The 18957-nt window shown below is 47.3% G+C and overlaps 1 protein-coding gene across 1 annotated transcript in view; it reads left to right on the top strand.

The window, feature by feature from the left end:
* The window catches only part of LOC126522045 (cytochrome P450 3A24-like), a 281688-nt gene that overhangs the window by 105000 nt on the left and 157731 nt on the right, over window positions 1–18957 (top strand). The window lies entirely within an intron of this gene.

Here is an 18957-nt window from a genome sequence, read left to right as displayed (position 1 = left end):
GCGAGCACGTGTGTTTCTTTAACGGTTGCGTCGTGTATCGATGCCATGCTTGCGTGGCTGCCTGCCTCGCAAATCTAGCAGTTATGGCTCCGGTCGTGCTGCGCTATGGTTTCGTAAGTATTAGTTGGCCTGAAGATATTCCATATTTCTCTGGCTAGACATAAAAAATTCTGGTGTTACTTCGCCACAGCAGTCAATGGAGAAAAAAGCTTTGTCGCTTCAGCTGACTCGCGCAAGCAAAGGTTTGAGTGCTCGGCTGCTTGATCCGTAACAATCCTGGCTACATTTAGCACTAATTACATTAATTTGCCGGATGCATCTCAGCGTCGAGTCCTCGTCCGCATGCGCATTTTTATAAACACATAGGTGGCTTAGTCGCGCGTGCGCCGGCACTATGCGCATACAACTCGTATTACAAGGCAGCTTCCCTCCCACATAATTCTTGGCAATGAATGGATAATTTTTACCTTTCGTATCGTTCACTTGGTGCGGTGGCATTGCGAAGGAAAAATGGTACATATGCCGGATGGTGCATGCTATTGCTAATTTTGTTTCCGACGAAATACCGACAGCAGATTCTGCTGTTTGGTACTGTCTGCCATGGCTGACCGTCTTCACTATCGAATAAACCAAGGATGCACGCGAAATTTGATATAGAAACCAGCCCGACACCGCTTGACAGGGCGACAAGACGGGAGCTTACTCCGCTCGGCTGACTGCTTGGATCCAACGCCGCCTCCGTTCTTGTTCGTAGGGTTTAGATGGAAAGACGCAGAAGGATACATCCTCCCTCATCCCGACTTAGTTGTGGCACTTGTATACGCAACAGTATCGTCGGCGCCCTTTTGTTTTCCTTCGACTTTAAGGGCGCGCAACGCAATTTTCGTCCGCGGGGGAGGCTGCATTGTGCACGTTCTGACCGCCAGGGCGGCGCTGCAGGCGCCGTGAAAACTCCAGCGCTGGTTCCCCATAGGTGTTCTGTGGGCCCGCCGCGAGACTCAGCAGCGATCGCGGCGACACCCGTCGGTGGAAGTTATTTCAATTTCGGTTTCGTTTTCAAGGCATAAATACATATATTCTTTTAAATTACGTGTGTATATTACTTTCGAGGCTATTTATTTTACGCTACCTCTAAGCAATTATTATTATTATTATTATTATTATAATAAACAACAGAGGCAGATCCCACGCACTGTGGGAATCGACATAAGCGCAGCTTGCTGTTCTATTTGCGTTCACTGACGATATTTGGCGATGATGTTGACGGCCTACCACAGTCGTGATGTGATGTTGAATGTTATAATACAGAAAGACGTGCTTGCTCGAGGCGCTGTTGCACGCCATTTTTCGTAGCTTACGTGAAAGTTAACGCTCTAATTCCCTTACACGAGCGCATCGCATCGGGGCTGAAGCGTTGATTTGCCGAACAGCCGTTTGCGTGTTGAAGTCTTGACGCTGCGGTGCTTTAGTGCGGCTTTGCGTCTCTGCATGCCCTGAGTCAGTGATCCACGTGCACAAAACTGCGCGGTGCTTACTTTTTAGAAATAGCAGAAACGTGTCCTTTCATAACTTGAAGTAAAATTATTACTGTTTGCCCGCAACTGTTGCCATGTTTAGTAGTAGTGCTCCTTTTATTGAGGAGACCCCAAACGAAGCATGCTTTGTGTTTGTAGAGTGTGAGACCGGGCTAGTTGGTATTCCATGCTGAAATGACTAGCGCTGGAGGGGACACGGGGCACAAAAGGGCGACCACGGCGACAGCGCCCTTACCTTCTCCGGCGATCATCCCATGTATGCGAGCTGCCACGGCGAAAAGTGGCATTATTTACCCAGTTCGTCTGGGTGTTGGCTTTAAACATTCTCTTGTCTCGTCGTTAGTCTTCCAGATGGCATTGTGTCGATGACCAGGGTGTTTCAGTGGGCATTATGACGGCCAAAGGGGTCCAGAGAGTATTGTAGCGATGCCCACAAAGTTCTCGCTAAAAGGGCTCGCACACGCCTTCCCCGAGTCCCTCTCATGTACATTATGCACGCTCTAAAACCACCCACCGCCGCGGCTGGCAAGGCAGTGACAGCAGCAGCAGCAGAATTGGAAATTATAAGGGAGGAGGCATAGAAAGCTTCGCTTTAAAATCTAGCAGAACGCCTCTGTGCACACTGTAACCTGTCATCCAGAGCTCTGGTGTTTTGACAGAGTTCAATTTCATTCTACAAAGTATTTCCCGTATTCAGCATGTGCACCTGTCCTACCCGTCTCGCGAGGGGAGACGGGCGAGTCTCGCGCAGGTCTGCATATGCCAAGACATCTCGAACGTACTTTGCAGGTGGGCAATCGCGCGCACACTTGAAAAATGCCTCGCCACTGTTCCGTGAACAAAGATGGGTCTGCAAATGGCCCGCCAATTTCTGGAATCTCATTCTATCTATAATGATTGGCTTAATGTCCTATCCATGCAGGCAATAATACTGTCTCCAATTTGGGAGGGGAAATATTTGAGTAAATAGCGCTGTTAGTCGGTGTGGCAAATACTGTATGCATCGCAAATTGTACGTTGGTTCTCTATACTTTCTCACATTTCCCTCCCTTTCTTTTTCAGCACTCTGTTCTGGCAGCTGTTTGTAAGCCAGTAGAACTTTCCTTTCCTATACAACTACAAACTTAATAGTTTCTTTTTGTACAGCCAGCTTCGTAAATTGACGCAGACGCGAAGCCATGAGCGTTTTGCGCGGCTCTTTCTGTAGAGGCTGCTTGATCAAAGCATTGTGGTGGGTGAGAAGGCTCAAGTTTGCCTAGAAGCTACCTTGTTTTTAAACGTCAGAGAAGCAGAACGAATTGGGGTTATTGATTCCGCGAAAGAATCTCAGGTGGGGTCAAATCTTCCCGAATCGGCGTATCTTTTGTCCGAGTATGGTTCGTCGCCCCCTTTTCTGCCTGTTTCGTTGTGCTTGAAAGAAACCTAGACGACCGCATTGCTTTGGAGCAATTGTGGCGCGTCCAGCTGCATACTGTCACGTGGCCTATTCATTTTGCTGGATTGCTGGCGTCCCACAAGCAAGAGCTGCACTTGTTCTGCCTTGCTGAAAACGTTTTGAACATTTTTCTTTTTGGTTAAATATTCAATGCTAAAAAAGTATGTGCGCGCTTTTGGATTCCGCGGAATTTGTGCGTGACGAGATTTGAGAACTGTGTGCCACCTAGCCCACTATGACATAATAGTAGTGCTTCAGCAACAGGTTTTTCGCAGGACATATTTAAAATGGCTCATCAAAACAGACAGTGAAACGGTGGGGAACCCTCTTCAGGCGTTTTGTCGGCATTGAAAGTCCGACATGTCTCGGGGGGAAGGGGTTGGGGTAGGGGAGGGCCCGCTTCTGGATCCGCCACTGGTTTGTAGTGCCGTGGGACACGCTGTCTCTTTGTACAACTGTATGTTTGTGAATGTAATAAAAATAAACAAAAACACCCTTGCACCCACCCCCAATATTCTTAGTCAGTGCACCCTTTTGGTGGGTAAAAGGGTGTTATGACATCTAGAACTGCCCTACGCTTCGCAAGAAGTCATGATGATGGGATATTTCTAGAATGAAAACACCCTTCGAGGGTGTTATGACTCGCAATTCTCACCATCAAGGGTGTAAATTATTTTACTGTGTAGAGCACCACAAAAATTTTGTGTCCGCAAACAAAACTATAATCACCAATGGCCCATACTCCCGTAAGACTTGTACCCCCGTAAACAAGCATGGAATGCAACGTCTCATGGAACAAGCATGGAATGCAACGTCTAAGCAGTGGCTGACAGCCCCGTATGCAAGCAAAGAAATGCAACGGCTCATAGTGCCGTAATAGTCATGGCTACTCACATTACATGGGTTAGTTGCGATGACACTACCACAAATATTACAGGACCAACGTCTCGGAAGAACACAATACGCTCCCCCACACAAACTCTCAATAAACTCCAGGCAAGGGACTGGCGCCGCCTGCAAACTAACACATACCCACACTTGTCTCGTCGACACGCAATCTCCCCAGACAGTTATACGTCCCGGACATGTCCGTGGTGCAACAACCACACAGCGACACTCGCGCACATAACACAAGAATGTACAGACCGTCCGGGCGACGCAATTTCGCCGCGAGTCGCAGCACACGCCCTCACTACGTGGTCTTGGGAGGCGAGACTCTCCGAACTGGACCTGGGAAGCCAACTGGCGACCCTCGACCAGGCCCGGCGAGCCGCGATCGCCAGTGGAGCTCTGTCAGAGGGAACCACCTGGGAATGAACCGCACAACGGTTTCTGCAATAATAAAGTTCCATCCTCCTCCTCCTCCTACCCCTGTGGTAGCTGTCGATTTCAATGTATATGCGTTGGGACAGAAACAGGAGTGGTTTACGGGTTTCTTGTTGCCGACGTATTGCTTGCGATGCCACACCGATCCGGCCTATCCGACCATCCAGCTGGGTACGTGCATCGACTTGAAATTATCAAAGAATGTGTTTGCAGTTGGGAGTATGCCGGTCAGTATCTATCATAGCGACCACAAAGCCTTTGTGACCGTCGTTACTAAGTGACAACGAGTGATGCAATCAAGTGTTTACTACAAAATTTCTTACCACAATGTTTACGGCTACGCTGGTCGTCCACTTTGGCTGGGCGGAATGGCCCTTATTTTTTATTCTCTTGGCAGGCTATTGAAAAATACTTTTGTCTTCTGCATATTAATTTTCACACCTACCCTTGCATTTTCTCGGTCAAGGTCCTCAATCATTTGTTGCAATTCAGCCTCAGTGTCACTGAACAGGACAATTTCATCTTGTCACAGAATTTGCATTATTTTTTCAATTCTCCACCTCCCCGCCTCCTAAGTATACACGCCTATAAGGCATCGCGTCTTTAACATTGGGCCGCAAGCCTACGTGCAGCGCCTTCTCGCGTAAACGGTTGGGAACCTGATATTTAGTACATCCAGAGCACGTTGAGCTACGTGCATCCGTGAGCTTTGTTTTGTGTGTGATTGAGTTGTTCGCCGGAAGAGGTGACTGCTGGTAGAGTCTTAACCATCGTGGCCACATACCCGGGCTACGTGAAGCTGTGTACGTCCATGGCTGTTGTTTTGTGTGTGACTAAATTGCTTGCCAGAGAAGGTGACCGCCAGCAGAGTCTGAACCACGGTGGGAGCACGCCCGGACTATACTTGAAGCCCGTCTTCGTCCGCAGCTATTGTTTTGTGTGTGATTAAATTGCATGCGGGTGAAGGTGACCGCCAGTGGAGTCTGAACCACGGCGAGAACCAGCGCTCGTGTGTACGCTTCGCTTATGCGTCTGGACGGCTAGAGGTGAATGGCGACGTCTCGAGAGGTTTATAAAAAGGAGCCGATCCAGCGCTTCGCCAGCTTGCTCCGGAGGACGATAAATGAACGCTGAAGAACTCCCGGGCAAATAAGAAGCCGCCAACATCACGTCCCCGACACCGAACACCGCCAGCCACATTGGAAGCCAGCCGCCGACGTCGAGGGCCGCTTGCGAGCTGCATCGGTGTGGAGGGAATGGTGACGCGCTCGGATTACTGCATGTCACTTTTGATTCTGTCGACTGTGGACTCTAAATATTTTCTTTACCGATTACTGTTTGGAACTTTAGCTTGTACCGGTAGACATATGTAGCTCATTGTTCATGTAGCGATTGTACATCGTAATTGTTCTACATTGTAACATCTGTTCTTTGCTTTTGTCACTTTCATACTTTTTCCCTATAACAAATTTAAAACTACAACTTACTAACACCAGTTTGCTTTGTTTTTGAGTGATCACATTCGATTAGTGCTCTGTTCTTGATTTGATCAGGGCTTTTCCTCGTTCACGACGGCAATTGGCGAAAGCCAGGCGTCAGACTCCAAGCCCTTATGCCACTGCTGCGGAGGAACTAACGCATCTACTCTGAGTCAAGACACGTGTGAAAAAGCTAAAGTAGTTGAGTTATTCGCCGTTGATTCTCCCTTCTAAGCCTATATTGTCGGCATACTTAGAAATGTCTAAAGCACGCGTCTTAAAAGAAGAAAACATCATATTCAATGACGCCATTGAATTTCTTAAATTCCGTATATTAGGCCTGCTCTATTTTTGAGCATCTGGGTATGTGACCCCGATGGCTCCCGCCTGCTTCTGGAGCACGAAAGATCTATACAGCACGAGAAATTAGTGCCAGTGAGAACAGCTCTCTTTTTTATTAATAAAACCAAGACATAAACGCGACGTGAAACATATCTAAAGTATACGGACCTCTTATTGGAATAACGGACAATATTCTTTGTCTTCCTTGATCTTCTTAACTGACTTATATTTGAGCTTAACGAGAGAGAAGGAAGCCGAGGGCCTTATTGTTTATTAGTCATATCATAAGAAGCGAATTATATTTGGGCAGCCCATTCTTGGCCCTTTGGGTATGTGCCACTAGGTATATGTGCTCATTCTGGGGCAATCCTCCAGATTGAATGGTCATCACTGTGACGCAAGCGGCATAGAACATTTAAATGTATTTGCGTATGTGCCGTGCTTCTCTTTCCCTGCACATCTCATCAAAGTACTTCTTCGGCAAGCAGCGAACATCGCCTTTGTCCCCGTAGCATTTTGTTGTGTAGACATCCCGCAGTGTGCAAACTCGTGCTATTATTTATTCATATATATAGCTTCGGAACGATGTGACCAGTAAACTTGAAGATTGCGTGAGATCAAAATTGGGATGTGTGCAGCGAACAGACATAAACATCGCATCGCGCTACAAGTTGCATTGGATGAAAATAAGCACACTTATAGGTATCGATTTCAGTTATACATTATGTCGTTAACGGCTAAACAAAAGCCTCGCTGTACCTAGATCTCACAAGGAAGACCTTTACTGTTAATGAACCCGGTTTTACTGGTCACGTCATGCACTTTTGGTAGTAGTCACGTTAGCTGCTCAAAAGAAGAAGAAGAAGAAGAAGAAGAAGAAGAAGAAGAGGAAGAGGAAGAGGAAGAAGAAGAAGAAGAAGAAGAAGAAGAGCAGGAATGGCTGAGAAGCCTCAGCGGCAAGAACCCCATCGAGAACTGTTGGGTATCGAACTTAACGGGGCACAGGTAGACAAGGTACCCAAATACGATCTTCTCTTCGGCGTTGGAGTTTTCCAATAGTTGCTTCTGTCCAGCCTCAGCATCGCAGGTTGCGTCTACACAGTGCACAACGACAGCTTCCAAACGACAGCCATCGTCAGGGATCACTGGTGTCGGCGTCCTGCCCGGTTCGCGAAAATCAGCGTAGCCGAGTGGAAATTACTGGCCGTCCCGGTGGACGAGAACGGCAACTACAGCCGCTGCACCATGCGACACCCACCGGAGAACCGCAGCTCGGGCAGCATCATTACGTGCACATCGTGGGAGTACGACATTGACGCGTATGGTAACAACATCGTCGGCGAGTGGAACCTGGTGTGCGGCAGACGGTGGCTCATCAACTTAGCCGGGTTTACCTATGCGGCGGGCACCGTTATCTCAGTGCCCGTGTCCGGGGCCCTGGCACACCGCATTGGCAGGAAGACTGTCGTGTTCATCGAAGTGAATTGTCGTCGTAGCCGGCACAGCGATAGGCCTGCCCGCCGACTTCAGCGCGTTTGTGACTTCGCGAATCTTCGCCTCGGCCGCCATCTCCGCCCTGATACCACCGCCCGCCTCTCTGCTGTGCGAGGCGCCTCCGTCGGAGCGGATGCCCGTGCACAGTGAGCTGCCCTGGTATTTCCGTTTTCTCCCGGTTCAGAGACTCAATTTATGGCCGCAGTGTTTACGAAAAGGTGCTGCGCCGTATACCAACTCGTGCTAACGGCTTCGGTGGTGTTGTACTACACCATTAAGGACCGATGCACGGCTAACCCTCGCGACCATCTTGATGGCACTGTGATGGAGTTGCTTCACAAACAGACTGACCGGGAAGGGGGAGTGCCAGATTCTCGCATTTGTATCGCTCGCAGTTGTTTTGGGCGTAGATTTAAGACTGGCAAATGCGGGAGTTCTACGTTTTCTTGCCGAGCAATGCCGTGGTGAATTAGTAGAGCACCGAAACTATTGGCGAATCCCTATTGCCTACGCAGATCCCCGTGCACTGTTTAAACTCGTTGCTATCTTTTTCTCGGGCAGCAGTGACGATGAATGCACCTTTTTCTTTTTTTTTTCTTCTCAGTTCTGTACACTGACATTTTTTTGTGAGTGTGGGGACGTTTTGATTAATTTTACAGAGGCGGAGCGAAACGAAGACTCATCGGATTAAGTGATGTGCGGCTTCAGTTGACGAACTGCTTTCGTTGGGAGGCAAGCCACCAAAGAGCTGTGGTCCTCTGGGAATAAGATGACATTACGCAAAGTGCGGGCAGTCTCCTTGAGTGCCTGCGTCGGGAAGATTCAAATTTGACTTTGGTGTGTTGAGCTGTTTTTCTTACATATGTGTATGGACCATGGCTGTCAAAAGAGAGTCATACATCTCTTCTAAACCGTAGTACCTTTCCTCTGCAATGTAGGCAGTCGAGTCTGTGAGGGCCGGGGTAAAAAGAAAAATGGGACGCCGCGATGCCACATCGGCTGTTTTATCGGCGTATTTACTTTTTAACTGCGTTAATTGAGACGCTAGCAGACGCCACAGAGCGAACGCTAATTAATAACTCCTTTGTTTTCCTTTCTTTCTCTAAACAATAATCTGCCGAAGACCGTGAAGTGAAGGTTTCTTAAACGCGTAATTTTTTTTTAACCAGCCAGAAGTTGCACAATGCCACAAGCGCTCCACAAAAAGCAAACCACGCACGCGGTCATCTCGCTATTGCCCGATGGCGATAAAGCCTTCTTGACCGCTCAGGCCGGGTCAACTGGTAGGAGTGGGTGAGATCTTCAGACCACAATCTCCTCTTCTTTTCTCTTTCTTTCTTTCTTTCTTTCCGATGGTCCCGTATGAGTTTTCATCGTAGCTTCCTGACCACTTTCAGGTGAATGGCAAAGTTTTTGTTTTTGTTTCGAGAGGCATGAGCCGGGGGCAAGCAAAGGGGCAGCTGAGGCAGCGCTTGCGTATCAAAGAACACGTCGTTTTCGCGCGCTGTGACTCTCCGGGAATCTTGCGCGAAACAGAGGTACTATCAACGTCAAATGAAACGCAAACAGCGGGGCTCGTGGCCGAAGCATAACTGAAGTTACAGTGCGCGCCGTCCAGTCATAACCATTGACGGGCGCGCTCGTCCGGTTTAACCGCACTTAACGATGTTGCTCGTTCTATACTGCGATATATTTCGTTTCCATTCTTGTTCCTTTTTATTTGAAAGCGAAAAAGGACAAAAGAATACACAAGCTGAAATGTCGCTGCATAGCCCGAGCATTCTCGCAAATTGCGGCGCAACAGTATATGCGCTATCGCGTCAAGGGAAGCGCGGACAGCGTGTTATTCGTTGCGCTGTCATCATTACTGTGCCGTCATCGTTTCTCGCTTTGAAATACAAACTGAACCGACCAGAAAGGAAAATATCGAAGTATAGAAGGTGTAAGACCGCGAAGTGCGGTTGAACCGAATGGGCGTGCCTGTCAATGTTGATGACTGGACAGCGCGCACTGTGACTTCAGTTATGCTTCTACTTTGCGCTCCGCTGTTCGCGTTTCATTTGACGCCGACCGTATACATAAGCGAAGCCAGAGAAAATCAAAAACAATTTTTTTTAATACAACATCTGTTGTTTCATTACGTTTCTGCGGTCTTCTTCATTGCAAGCGCTGTGGAACCACCTGATGCAGCAGCTGCAAAAGCCCAAATCTCCGACATATGAGCCTCAAAAATCTAGAAGCAGTCGGAGGTGAGTGGTGTCGGAAGCTTTCACGTGCCGATGTGTGTGAAAGCTTTAAACGAAAATCGCTGCGTGACACGTGTCAGCCGCACCAATTTCTTCCGCTTCTGTCGTTGCGTTTGAAACAGCCTTTAGGTCTCTAAAGATGCTGCATGATGTTATATTGCTCCTTTGTGTCCGCCTCGCGGTATGACAGGTCTTTAGCAGTGTTCTGTGTGACCAAAAACGCGAACGTAATCACCAGTCGTTTCCACTTTCTTATCGCGATTTCTGAAATCATAAAAGATAAGCTTCTCTCTCTCTCTTCTCTCTCTCTGTTTGAACATGAAAGCTCCTTTGTGATCGCTCTTACGGCGGCTGCGACTATTTCTTTCCGAAGCATTAGTGATAAATCGACTGCCCCCGCTCGTCGCCCCATTACATTAGATGGCCACGCGCGCGGTACCTGGCTGAAGCATCAAATAAGCGTTCATAATGGGTTCGGATGCATTACAATTCTTGGCACTAGCAACAGCTTAATGCGCTTTGATGTAGCATACACACGTCAATACTTGCGCGTCGGAAGACATTTTTAGGGTGCTCCGTTACAAGGTCCGAGATACAGTATTGATGTATGCGGGAGTAAAGTGCACTTACTGAGGTCCGGCGTTTGATGGATCTCTCTGCATTTCCTATTTTCGATCACCCTATGTTTCTTTCTTTTTTTTCCTGGGGATATTTCGCAGACGTAGTTGTCGGTTAATGGCAAGTAATCACGAAGTTTGTTGGTCCGATAGTCGTGTGTGGCTTGCCATATTCTTTCATATGAGTATATGGAGGGGAAGTGAGTGGGTTCTCTTTTAATATTGTCGGCCACGACGTATAATGATAACGAGGAGAGAAATATTATGACTATATAGAAATACTAAACCAAGGTAGACGCACGTTGGTGAGGCCGATATGGTGGCCCATGGGTGCGGATAGTTCTGCGTTCCTTCGCAAAAATATATGCTATATATTAATGAAATATGCTCGCTTTATATATGGTCATCAAAGCGTACGATGATAACAAAGAGAAAAATGTTATGACTGTATGAAATTGCCAAGTCGCAGTAGGCCCTTAACGTTGAGAATTTCGCAGTAGAATGGTCTGGATAACGATGTGTCGTTTGCGCAGGGCATCCTTAACAGTTAGTTGCTGAAGGGAACGGAGTGCACGTGCTTGCATTAAGTATTGTCGTTGAGACGTTCATTTGTACCGTGCTGGGAGATATGATGATTATATAGAATTAATAACCCAAAGTAGGCTCGTAATGATGCGGTACTTCGTAGTTGATAAGTCGGGATAGTTTTGTGCGGCTTGCGCTATCCTTGGGTGCTATTCGTGGAAGGCAATGGAATCTGATCATTTTGAATATTATCGGCGAGACGTACAGTGATAAGAACGAAAGAAATTTCGTGACTGTAGAAAATTAACAATGTACGCTAGCGCGGAAACCGCTCTTGAGCGTTCTAGGACAGCTCAAGGAATTTATTTCTTTGCTTATTGGTTTGTACACTTTAACACATTAAGCACAAGTTGACCATTGTAGTTTGACCAAAGGCCAAAGATAGCTTCCGTTCTGATGTCAGAATACGCTTAAGTGAGTTGTGGTGCAGGCTTTACAAGTTACGCGTACTCATCTTCAACCAAACTGCAGGATTGACGCGTCTCTTGTGTCGTTGACAGAAGGAATGGTACGTTGTCGGCGTTTTCTTTTTATCAGAAGAACACGTTTGTCAGATTAAGTTGGCGATCAGTAACGCGTATATTTCCTCAGACATGAAAAAACTTTTACTGAGAAAATACAGTACCTAACAGTACGTTTGGGAGCGGGCAGTGAGTTCCTGGCATATTTGATTACTTAATTTAAGCGCGCTTTTCCGTAAATCGCAAGGCTTTCGGCCGGTCCTGCAAGCGGCTACCCGTGCTAGTTGCAGCAATAGAATGGTTTAGCTGCTTCAAGCTTGTCGTTATGGGCAGTTTACAGAATGGCGGAATAGCCGTGAACTGGACAGCGGCAGCATAGAGTTACTGTATATGCTACCTTAGGTAGCATATACACTAACTGTACGGCAGCATAAAACCCCTTAAACTTCGTAAAGTAGTGCCACGCTGGGAAGAATGCCGCCTCCTCCTCGCGCACTCTGGCCGAGGCCGTCGCCGCGTCGCTATTGGCCTAATAGCATCACGTGGGCCCTCGCGCCGTGCATCAGCGCCATTTTTGCTCGAGAAGCGTCTACGGAGTGGCAAGGAGCGCATGTTGGCGCCGTTGCTACGCTCGAGCAGTGTAGGCGGCGCTACGGTCGAGAAGGGAGCATGAAAGAGAGGAGAAACGAGGAGGAGTGACGGCGGAGGAGGAGAGTGTCGCTACTTTACGAAGTTTAAGGGGTTTTACGGCAGCAGTGCTGGTAGCGACATCTTGCGTCGCTTTGTGAAAATACAAAACGTTAGAAATGTTTTTCTTTTTCTTTTTTTGACATGCCATCCTCGTCGAAGGAAGCAGACTCGGCAGTCCCGAGACAGTTACCGCGCTAAGCAGCTCCACTACAGTGTACTCTTCCGCGTGACCTAGCAACCCCAGCCACACAACCAAATTCACGTTTACATATGCCATGTTAATATAACTCTTAGCATGCGGGGTGTTTATTTTATTTATTAATTTATTTTCCATACCCTCAATTGCCGAGTCTTTGCAGAGGGGAGTGGGGGATAGTTTGTAAACAAAGAAAAGAACAGAGTGATACGTGCAGCATTATACAATATTAGCTGCAAATTTATAAATGGCAGATGAAATATAACAGAATGAAACAACTAAAACAAAAATAACTGAACTGAACAGAAATAAGCACAGCATGTTGTATTAATATTAGCAGCAAAATATAAACGTCTAAAAAGGATCTGTCTGTCTGTCTGTCTGTCTGTCTGTCTGTCTGTCTGTCTGTCTGTCTGTCTGTCTGTCTGTCTGTCTGTTTAATCTAGTCTAACCTTATCTTATCTAGTCTAATCTCATCTCATCTAATTTCATTCTTGTTTTACGCCGACCGTTAAAGACATAAAGCCGCAGCTTTCTGAATGGACTATGCGCTGCCGCCGCCGCTATTTTCGTCGCGTTTTCCGCCAACAGCCACGCATTAGACTGCTAGCTGGCCATCTTGCTCTTACGCTCTCGCCAGAGCAGCGCTGCTGTATCAAACGAGCGAGTGAGCTAAATGGCAGGGGCCGGCGCGTTCCAAAAAACGACTGAAGTTCTCGTCACGGGAGGTTTGAAGGAAAAGTCCAGAAGCAAGCAGACGCTCCGGGAAGATCTGCCGACGACCCCGTGGGGATCGATTCGCACCAGGCGTATACTGTCAGGTCGGCAGGGGCCATCTTCCTTCGGCTGATTAGCGAGGACTCTTCGTCAATTCCTTCTCGCGGCCCTCGTTTAGTAGCCTATGTCTGCCGACGCCAAAAGAGACAGCTGCAAGTGGAGCAGAACTGATGCGCGCCGCCTCAATAAAAAAGACGGGAAGCAGTGAATGTTAATGTTTGGTTCCCCAGGATACGACATTCGAGCGTCTCTCCTTCGCCGCTAAAACGTCGTAAACAGAACCTTCAGTGCAGTGTTTAGACGCTTCGGTTAACGCGAAAACCCAAGCCAATGTTATTGAAACCCTTAACCTGCGTGCGTTTATGTGATGCTTATATTTGTGCTGCCGGGTTGGATTCCCGTCAGTTTCATGCACCGTACGTGATGGGCCGCTCGCCCATGAAGCATCACGTCCTGAGACTTCGCGAATGAAGGAAGAATATTGATTGGAAAATCACGTGCGTCTTATTCACGCACTTAAATTTAAGGAAATGGACTGGTCTTGAATTTCTTGACCATTAAACGACTTTTGAATGTCAAATAAAGTCAGCTATGGTCTAAAAATGACATTTCGCTGTAATGAAAAAAAATGGGATTTTATGTGCCAAAACCACAACCTGATTAGGAAGCATGCCGTAGTGGGGGACTGTGGAAATTTGACCACCTGGGGTTCTTTAACGTGCCCCTAAATCTAAGTACACGGGTGTTTTTACATTTCGCCCTCATCGAAATGCGGCCGCCGTGGCCAGGGTTTGATCCCGCGACCTCGTGCTTAGAAGCCCAACGCCATAGCCACTAAGGTTTTTCGGTGTTCTAGATTTGTATAGTTTTGCTCTGTATGGCGCCCTTTTAGGCGTCCTCAAGTATAGAAAGAGCTTGTCGCCTGAGGAAATGCGACATATATGGATTAGCGTAATCTTCATTCTTGTAGCTTCAGACGTTCTTGTGACCTCTTTTTCTTACAGTTTAGCTTCCTAAATTGCAAAGCAATCAGTTTTGTCAACACAGCAAGGCAACAAATCTGTTCGCGCATACATAGTCGTCGCGAATTTTTCCGTTTGTAGCACAATGATTTTTAAAGGATCAACTTGCAAGTCAAAACGTCGTTTCTAGCCAGAAGGACGAAGTTTAGTCATATCCATGTATTCAACCAGACGGCCATCGAGCAAGATATTAGGTCGATGCCACTAGGTGCCACAGACCAATGAATAATGACGCTCTTATTGCGAAATTGTTTTATTGCAAAAATATCCGTTTGCGGGTTATACTGGAGTTCACGCTCATGGCTTGGCTGAGTATAGCCAGGGTGGGCCTATGTGGCACGTACTGTACATAAAAATTGCCTCCCGTCGCCTACGGTCTTGGTGCTGGCAGAGCGTCGAAGGGGGTCTGCAGATCGGCAAACCTTACGCTAGGTGCCCACCCCATTGACACGGGCCAATCACTCCCGACAAAAACACTGCCGCTTCAGCATTCCGACTGTGTATCGGCCACTACGGTCCTGTTTGCACGGAAGTTGGCGTGTAAATGGAGCAAAGCGCGTCGTTTCAGTGCAGTGCTCTATCATCATCATCATCATCATCATGTTTATGTCCACTGCAGGGCGAAGCCCTCTATAGCCAAAGGCAGATGTTGAGAAGCAAAACGGTCCCCAGCAAAGGTTCCCTCTTTGTGGACTTTTTGGCTCGGGCAATTACGAGGAAGAAGCTCTCGTGCGATCAAGCCACGCTGGGGTGCTTTTCTGGACGTTTTCAAATCGCGGCATATTGGCGTTTTGAGCCAATCAGAGGGGGCGAATCAACCCCGTAATCTAATCCCAGCAGACCAGAAGGCGAATTTGATGTTGTCACGTTGTGGTGACATGTGGAGGAAGATGCAATATCAGAAAATGAGTTACGAATTCAACTCTTCATCGGGCGAACCTGCGTCGAGCAAAACAAGTAACACTCGGCGCGATGATTGCGGCGAACAAGCTCATCGATTGTTGATAAAATGTGATCTCCGGGGATAGCGCGTCGGCTGTTTGTACATGAATCGTCGAAAGTTGCAGCGCAATTATCGCTGGTGCCTGCGTGCCTTCCGGAAAGTGCAACGCTATTCGCGTCACGCATCAAATTCGACTACGCAAGTTTAGACGATGACATATATATATATATATATATATATATATATATATATATATATATATATATATATGCAACCTATAGATAATTCGACGATAACATTCGAGAAATTTTCGATTGACTTACCGCGTGAAAAAATGGTCGCCCGAAAAAGGATGAGCCAAAGATTGACAATTTACGCGTGCCAATATGACGGAAACGTGTCAAGCGTGGAGAATATATAGCAACCCTGCGTGAACCTCCATACTTCGCAGCGGCCTCGAACGCTAGTACAGCAATTTTTGTAGGAAACTCTATGGCCGGGCTTTCACAAGCTGTCAAGTTTTGGAAGGGACTGGCCCACAGACCCGGTCAGGCTTGAGCACCCGTGGCTGGTATTCGGCGAAGGCTCGACGCCACCTCGCTTCGTGGAGGCCGGCGAGCGAAGCGTTGGCGTCGGCGACGACGACGACGACGGGCCAGCCTTCATTGCAGTCTCGACGCGCGAGCGTCGTCTACGCGGCCCCACGATGAATGGACAGGAAGAAACTCGACACTGACCGTTTTGTTCGTGCAACGCACCGGCGTAGCCCTACGGGAAGCTGCTGCGAAGCTGAAGCGGTGCACGGAAGCGCGCTGTTCTTTCCCTTCGCCTCACGGCGTGTATTTACTTCCTGTATATGCACTCGCTGTGGCTGCAGCACTCTGCTGCTACGAGCTCAAGGGTTCGATTGCATGTAGCAGGGGCCACATTTTGACTATAGAACGAAACGCTTAAAAACGTTTTCGTGCGCTAACATGTTACCACACTGCAAGATCTACCCAGACATGTAACCTATTCCTAACGCTTGCAAGCTCTGTAAGACTCAGGCCCACATGCTATGGGAATGTAAACGCCAATATCTGACAATTAATACTGTGGCCCTCTCTTCGAGATGGCACGCCGCCCTGCGCAGCTCCCACCTCGACGACCAACTCTGTGCTACCCAGCAAGGCTGCGAGGCGGCGAAGAGGCAAGACCTCGACGTCTCCACGTGGGAGGCCTGGGCCCAGCCAACTAAACTGCTAGTTTCAATAAAAGTTTGTTCCTCCTCCTCCGCCTCCTCGTACGCTGCAGCGCGGGTGCATGTAGGGAACCCCAGTTGGCCCAAATTATTCCAGACCCGACATCCGCAGCGGCGAGTCTCAAAGGCCTCTTTGCCGCTTTGGAATGGGGCGTTAAACCACGTCAATCAGTTCATTTCATTTCATTTATTTTCTCTCAGGGCAGAGGCATTACGGAGAGGAGTGGGTGGTATCAAAAAAGAAGATTCACATTTAAGCCTCGGAGTAGGATTACAACAAGTTGTTAACAAGGGCTTTTTTTTTATTCGTTGGCATTGATGATAGAAACAATGGAAGCTGGAACGTGCTTGCAGTCGCAGCTTGTTGTTGGAAAGAAGGAATCGAGTGAAGGTTAGTGCGACAACATGGCACGTCAACTTGGAACTGATGATCGTTTCTGGAAGAAATGCACGATGGTGATAGCAAAAGAGAGTCGCTTAAAGTGGGATTCTAATGATAGATTTTATTAAATAGACAGAGACGTGAAATTTTACGATGAAGTGACAGGTTAGGCAAATCAAGATTGAATTTCATTGAAGAAACACTTGCTGTACACTAGTAATTAGATAAAATAAAACTTGCTGCACGGTTCTGGGATGGCTTCTATCATAGAGTTTCTCGCTTCTATATACACTGAGGTTAAGGCAGCTGATATGAGGATCCCAAATGGAAGATGCATATTGAAGCTTCGGCCTAACTAGTGTTTTATAAAGCAAGAGGTTAAGTTGGTGAGGGCTAGACTAAAATTACGTCTGATATAACCAAGAGCACCACTAGCATTACTAGTTATGTGGTTAACATGAGCAGGAAAGGTTCTCAGAAATTTCCACTTACAATTACCAAGGTAATTGTAAGTGGAAACCTGAGTTAGGGGAACGTTAAGAAAATAGGTGCACGGTGTGTCGTTAGAAGTACGGCGAGCAACACTAATTTCCTTACATTTATTAATATTGTACACGCGTGTGATATTTGATTGTTTGAACGAGGTGCGTGGGCGCCATCACCCGAGAAAAGAAGAGGAAGAACGAACTGCGCTCGCGCTGTGAATCTAACCTAGAACTTCCGTTCGCAAAATTAGGGTTAATATTATCACCAGAAATCATACTATCTTTCGGTGCGTCAGTTATAGGGGTCAGCCACAGGGACGTATTTGATGCCGTTTGCAGTTACATTCAGTCAACAAAACGAATAACTTTTTAACTTTTGTCTTGTATTTTTTTTGTTCTTGTACGTTTTTTTTTTTTTTAATCTCTTTCGTTATATTTTTTCTCATCGAATAAGTAGCACTTCAAAAGATTAGGTGAACGTTTCAGCACGCAATTCTTGGCCAATCCCCCAGCGTGGGTATGAGCCATAACATGAGGCCATCATCATCATCATCTAACCGGTCAGCGCTGCCACCGCTGTTGTAAATATAACCTGTAAGTAGTTGCTCGTCTTACTGACTCGTCCTTTGCGTAACATTTTGGTGGCGGGTGCCGTTCCCCGTCCTCGCCAAGTGCTCCGCAGAGGTCGCACCGTCCTGCTTTCCGTCATGGCTCCCGGTGACGACACCTCGTCTCCTTCCACTCCTGCGACACCGACAACAACGTACGTTGCAGTTACCAATCCCCGCGATCCTGGCATATTCTCTGGCCAAGATAATGTTGACGTTGAGGACTGGCTCAACCGGTATGAGCGTGTTAGCCAAAACAACCGCTGGGACCCTACAATTATGCTAGCCAATGTCCTCTTCTACTTGGGCGGAACTCCTCGTGTCTGGTTCCGGGCACACGAGGACGAGATCTCTAGCTGGGATGCTTTCAAGGAGAAGCTCGTCGACCTATTTGGAAATCCCACCTGTCGGCAGCTGGCTGTAGAAAAGAGTTTTCTACCCGAGTTGCTCGTCTTGCTGACTCGTCCTTCACGTAACAATATTCCTTTTCACTAGCAAAGTCTCACACCACACATTTACATTACTTAGGTCCGATTGAAGTGTTAAATGCTCATTAGCCACTCCGCGTACGCAAAAAGGCAACAAGAGGGCAGGAGGGTGGCTTTCTTAATTACTTTTGGCCTAATGAAAGCTACCTTTAAAAATAAAGATACAAAAAATAAAGATATCACTGTAAACCATGTGACAAATCACTGAACAGTCAACCAAAGAATGGAAGGGAGTGTGTTATGCTTTCAGACGCGAAGTCATAAAAGGGAAAAATTGTTATCCAGCCGACAGCAACATCAAGCTTCAAAGGTACCAAATATTAGTTTCCTAAAATGAAAGTTTCGCAGTTGTAGAAGACTTTGTCCTGGTCGAGGGATCGAACCCGCCACCAACGCTTTCCCAACGTAGTCCCATCTTCATGCTACTATCGGGGGGAGGAAAATGTTCTTTCCTTGCATAAATCTTCAACTAACGTATTTTCGCAGAACTAATTTCCCAAAGGCAGAGACAGTTTGGAAAGGTGATTCCAGCTTTACTCCTCGCGCAACAATCCAGCGAATGATGGCAAAGAGCGGTTGTGTTGTGTGCAAACAAGCAAATCCAATC

This window comes from Dermacentor andersoni, chromosome 6, assembly GCF_023375885.2.
Source record: "Dermacentor andersoni chromosome 6, qqDerAnde1_hic_scaffold, whole genome shotgun sequence".
In the NCBI taxonomy this organism is placed as follows: Eukaryota; Metazoa; Arthropoda; class Arachnida; order Ixodida; family Ixodidae; genus Dermacentor; species Dermacentor andersoni.
The sequence above is the reverse complement of the archived record's forward strand: the minus strand, read 5'-3'. Positions and strand labels throughout refer to the sequence as shown.